Genomic DNA, 6,781 nt, shown 5'->3' with positions numbered 1-6,781 from the left:
ATTACAAAACAATTTAATTATTCCAATTTTCAACACAATATTATCATTTCACCGTGGAAAATAAGAAAGGAGGGAGCACCCGTACTATATATATCCGTGCCTGATGCTAATGGAGAAAAATTAGTGAATGAAGATTCATCTTAGTATTTTTGTAATGAGCGGAAATTAATTAATGTATAGGATGAAGAAAATTTTCCAATGCTTAACATTGCAGTTGATTATAAATATTATGGGGTAATATATATTAATGTGACATCATGTATTACAAAGGAATATGAAGCCCATACGAAATCCCATATATACCTCTCCTTGCATTGGGATCAGATCTTGAATTTTTCAACTGGAAGACCACAATGGCCCATACATTTTTCAACTCCTACATTTTATATATAATTTAGTTAACACTAGCAATTTTATATATTATACTCTCTTGTTTGTTTGTTAAAACAACCCCCTTCCCCCAAACGTGCGTTTTAGTTCAAGAGTAACGCTTATATGCTCAACAAATATATTATTTTTTGTCGGTTTTTTATCAACAGTAATTTACACATATATTTATAAAAATTTTATATATTAATCAAATCATGATAAAAAAATACTAAACATTAATGACTTTCAAAAATTTTTCTTAATTTAATACTATATAAAATGAACTTTAAGGAGGAAAGCATATAGTTTTGGAATAATCCAATAAACATGACACTACTGCTTTTATTTTTTGTTTCACAAATTTTCTTAGTTTAGAGAATTATATTCCAATAAATTAAGTTCTCTCAAGCTCTATTGGCTCCAAGTAATTATTGTGGACCTTCTTTTTAAAGAAAATGTTACTTTGAAGTACGAATACATGATTAAAGTTAAATGAGCCGAGCTAGGTAGAGGAGTAGTGATTGTAATTCTAAAATCTAAAACATAGCTCAGTAACAGTATAGAGCTATATATATGAATACATGGTATAATTATTTTAATATACTATTAGAGTTGAATAGATTTGATCCAGTTAAAAAAGTTTATTCCATGTGTGAGATCAAAGATATAATTAGTTTTCAATATATGAAACATCTAATACAATGGTAGTGTTCGGTAAGTCCATATGCATATTCTAATGACCTTGTATTGGGACCATAATGGGCTATAGTGGCCTCATCTCAAACTTTAACATTAGATAGAAAAAGAAAAAAGAAAACCACCATTATGGGGACCGCAATTATAGGTGGATCACCAATATATCAGCAATTATTGTATATATTTTGATTTAATTCTCTTGTTTATCTTTTCGGTTTTTCAATAAATTATTGCAAGTATAAGTAAAATTTAAATCTTTGATATTTATTTAAACAAATTAATAAACTAAGATCAATTAAAGTTGGTTCTTCTCTTGTTATTTTGATTCAGCATTTCAATGAAAATTTTAGCTTCTCCTATTGGTTCAAAAACGTTGGCCAATGCATAATCCATTTCAGATTCAACATTGACATGATTATACTATTATATATTACTAATTGAAAATAGTCTCTCTCTTTTCTCTCTCAGTCTCTATTTCTCTCTATCTTTTTGTTCTACATAAAATAATATAATTCAAATAAATTTATAAAATTATAAGGAATACATTAAATTTATAATTAAATATAATTAAAAAATAATTCCATAATATTATTCACATAAAAATATATTATTATTATTCTATGCATATTTTTTAGTTTTCTTATTTAATTTAAATTTTTACTACTTATTTTTTTAATCTATATTTTTACTTTTTTTTTCTTTCAAATATTTATTACATATAATTTAAAAAAATACTAATGTTATAATTAAAAATTAGAATCAAGATTTAATTGTTTCAAAAAAATAATTTTGAGTTAATTTTATAACTATCAATATAATTTTTTTAGAATAATTACTCAAATCAGTCTCCAAGGATTTTAAAAGTGAACATTTTAGTCCCTAAAAAAAATTAATACACAGATCAATCTCTAGATTTATTCCGACAGATAAATCAATTTCCAGTCTATTTTCGGCAGAGTAATTATCCAAATCGGTCTCTACTAAGAATTTTAAAAGCAGATATTTTAGTCCTCAAGAAAAACTAATACCCAGATTAATCCCCAATGTTTTTCTCTGTCAGATATAATAGTCTCCCTTTTATTTTACTTTTACTATATGTCAATCTTTATTATTAGAGAAAATTATACTCCCCTCTTCTGAGAGATGCTAAAATGACACTCTCCTACATACCCTCTATTTATAAATGTACATTTTTCTCTCTTATAACTCTTAAAAACTTCTTCTTTAATCCATTTTAATTTTTTTGTGTTAACTAATGTTAACTTTATTCATTTTTTAATAAAAATTAATTATTTTTTACGAAAATACCCGTTAGCAAAAATTTTATTTTTTTTGTTATTAAATTTTACTTACCAAAATATCCTTTAATAAATTAGTTTTTTCTAAGATACCCTTCAATAATTTTTTAATTATTAAAGTGTGATTTTACCAAAATTTTTGTTAACAATTATTTTTATATTTTACTATTAATTTTTTGAGAAAATATATATTTTATATATAAAAAAAAAGAGTGTCATTTTAACATATTTTTAAAAAAGAGAGTATAATTTTTTCTAATGTATAATATCATGAAAAGTCAACATAGTTTCAATAAATTTATTTTCCCGTAATAATATTAGCATGGATAAAAACACTAATTATTCACTTATTTTAATTATTTGCCAGATTCTTGACCAAGCCTCATACGTTGAATTTTTTCCCTAAATGATCAGAAGATTGGATTCTCGATATGATTCCGTCGAGAGATAGAATACGGCAATATGCATGCTATATATATTGATCGTGTTCAAACATCAGTTCATGTATCACGAGTTAGCAAAGAGACAACAAAGACAACTATTTATAGTAGTGTCTTATCATTTTTTTTTTTTATATATTTCATAAACAGAAGTATGAAGAAAACTTTTGATTATTTTTAGTGTATGTAATTGATTTTTTATTAAAGTTAAGAGAAAAGGACAAATAAGTCCCTGATCTTTTGCCCTGCAGACATTTTCGTTCCTGACCATTGAAAAATACTTTTAAGTCCTCGACCTTTACAAAACTTGGACGGATCAGTCCCTGACTGAGGCATTTGGACGGAGGGACTGATCCGTCCAAATTTTGTGAAGGTCAGAGGCTTAAAAGTATTTTTCAATAGTCAAGGATAAAAATGTCTGCGAGACAAAAAGTCAGGACCTATTTATCCTTTTCTCTAAAGTTAATTTTGTAAATATAAGAGTTGAGATCACGATTTAGACCCTAAAAGCTCTATCCTCGCTCCTAGGATATGCCACATTATGAGATTTGCGAGTGATCCCTCCTCCCCCCTTCCTTTTTCCTCCAACAAAGAAAAAAAGGTGTTTAGATCCTCAATACTCGGGAGTCAAATAAATTTTAAAAAAAAAGTCTAGACTATAAACTATAAACTATAAAGTAAATATACTATTGAATTTGGATTCCTTCATCATTTTAAACCATGTCATTTTTTTAAATAAGAAAAAGAAAAGGATGAGATAGAAAATACTTTTTCTTTTAAATTGTAGACGATGTTGCGTACAATACTTAATAATTTAAAGATATATGTTTTTTGAGATTTAATTGATATTATATCTCACTTAATTGCTTATATTTGGTAAATATGAAACTAAATATTTGAACACAGACTAACTAGTTAGGTATTTCCTTTTTTTTTGTGAATCACTAATAAGTGTCTATGTAAGAGGTTTATAATGATATCCTATATATGCAATATATCATTGCCTAGTTAAGTTAATCTTGCAATATAATTAATCTTGATGCAAAAAAAAAAAGTCTAGGCCAAACAATTTTATTAAATTTTAATCAATATATAACTAACAAAAAAAATAAATAATTTCATATCATTAGATAAAATCTCACACTATTACTGATCCTAGCATTTCTCACAAAAAAAATATAAGAAATGGCTGCGGCGCCGGTTGCTGCTCTAATTAATTAAAATTAATAAATTATACTATTGGAAGGATGTCTTATAAGTCCACGCATGCACAAGCTTTCTGAGTTGTGCTGAAGGATTTTAAATGCCTTATATGTATACACACAAAATAAAAATAATAATAAACGCTTTACGCTCTCGATGGACACTCTTCATTAAATTCGTGGCAGTGGCTCATGAATTGTTTAGGGTTAGCTTCTTCATTACTTCTTTTAAAAGATTAATTATTGAATTTACACTTTCGTCGTTGGCATATAGATTGGATTTCTCCACTCCCAAACTCTTCATCTGGTTTACTTTTTTTTTTATTCAAAGATAGAAGATTCGAATCTCACAATTTTTTAATTGGATATAAAAAAATTATGCCATTTAAATTATAATTAATTGGCTTCATCTGATTTACTTACATTCATGCATAAATATAAATCATATTAGTATAATTTAATATTCGTACTTCCAACTTAGTGTAGTATAATATATTTAAATATTTAAATATATTGTGCTTTAATTTTATATATAGCAAGGTTGCGAAAATCAGACCGGTCAATAAACTGGTAAGATTATTGGTTCAATAATTCATTAGTCTTTTTTGTTTTCCTCCAAAAGCCTTTTGAATTGAAGTTCAACAACTTCAGTTACTTTGTTACAAACTTTAATTTGTCCAGGAATTTTCGCAAGATGATATTTCATTCTATATATCCCCCCTCCATTGTAAGTATTCAAGCAGAAAGTACATGTATATTGAGCCTTGTTATTTTTGTCATACTTCACTGTAAAATATTGCCAAGCTAGATCAGATTTATCTCTGGATGAACCAGTTTGAGAATCTTGAACAGCATTATCTTGTGGCTGTGGGTTACTTTGTGATTGTTCCATATGTAACAATCAGAAAATCAAAGACCAGAAAATAATTTCAGAAAACTATGTAATCCAGATAAACATGAAGCAGCAACCAAAATCATGAAGCAGCAACCAAAATCATGTAATCCAGCATGAACAAATAAATAATTCAGCAACCAAAATCATGAAACAGCAACTCATTTCATCATGAACAAATCATGAACAGATACCAAATCATGAACAGTAACTCAAACAGAATTTTTCTGATGACCTCATCATGAATCCAGATACCAAAACATGAACACAGATAACAAAACATGAACACATATAACAAATCATGAACAAAAAAATTATAAAATCAAGCACAGATAACAAATCATGAACAAATCGCAAGCTAATAAATCATAAAATCAAGCACAGAAAATCAGAAGGCAGCGAGGTGGAAAGAGGAAGCGACGATTAAACAGGAGGCGAGGTGGAAGGCGCAAACGAATAAGAATAGAGTATTACCGGCGGCGAATAACGGCGACGAAGGAGGAGGTATTTTTTTATTTTTGTCTTATGGTATTTTTTTTTTTATTCATCAAAGATCAAATTTTTTACCTTTTAAATATAAAATTCTGATAGCATGTCATAAAATCACTTATTTTAACAACTTAAATTAATAAAAAAAATAAAATTAATGATTATATCTCGACCAATAATGTATTGTATGCGCAGTGGTTAGGTACCATCCGATAATACAAGGGCAAACTCAACTACAATTGAGCTTTACCTCCTTTTAATCAGATTGCAAGCATCTCAAGAAAAGATAAGTTAGGCATATATCACAATCAAGAAACCAGGGTCATCCTCCAATAAGTTTCTTTCGGCGTTCAATACCAGCTTCACATACCCAAACTATTCCCTTGGCAAATCGAGTATTCTGAGATATAAAAACTTAGTGGGGATATATAAGTGCCTCCTTAGCTTCCTCTATGTTCAGTAAGGGTGAGCATCGGTAGCGGGTACTCGATTACCTGTCTAAATTCGAACCGAACCAATTAAATTGATTCTGGAATTAACGGGTAATCGAGTCCAATTCGAACTAAACCAATGACCTTTGTTAGTAATTGATTCGGGTATCGATTCTGGGGGTGCAGAACTCGAACCAACCTGTAAACCCGATCATATATTAATTAAATAAAAAAATAAAAATATATATGATTTTTAGTGGCTTTTAGTGAGATTATTCACTATTAATATATTTGGATTTTAATGAATTTAATTTTTAATATATTTGGTGTTTAACATGTTTAGATTATTTATATTGATGTTACATGTTTATTGTACTTGTTGAATTTTTAAGATAAAATTTATTTTTTTTATGAATTTCAAAGTCATTGGGTACTCAATTACCCGAACCGAACCAATCCGTTCTTAATCGGTTTGGTTTGGTTCGAGTACATACACAAAACAATACAAATCCAAACCAAACCGAACCAATTACATTTTAATCGGTTCGATTCTAATTTCACCTTGAATCCGAACCAAACTGACCTGTGCTCACCCCTAATGTCTAGGTCTACTTCTGATTTCACCTATCTCACAAAATAATTATATTTTAGTTTTTTTATAATATAAAATAAGAAAGTTTAGGGGACATTAATCATTAAAAAAAATGAGTAATCTTATACTATTAAATATCATCTCACACCATTAAAAATATTGATGATAACTAATTAATGACTACATATCACAAATTCTGTTGACCCTAGCATTCTCGTAAAAAATTACAAACATTAAAACTTTAATGTATGGAAAAAGTTAAAATAACCGTTATTTTGAAACCAATCACTTACACAATATTTTATTATATTGATATTAATTACTGCATTAATTTTGAATATATACGTTTAATTGAATTCCCCTGCCGGGGTG

Source organism: Arachis ipaensis, chromosome B03 (genome assembly GCF_000816755.2).
Source record: "Arachis ipaensis cultivar K30076 chromosome B03, Araip1.1, whole genome shotgun sequence".
Classification (NCBI taxonomy): Eukaryota; Viridiplantae; Streptophyta; class Magnoliopsida; order Fabales; family Fabaceae; genus Arachis; species Arachis ipaensis.
This window is presented reverse-complemented; position numbering follows the sequence as displayed.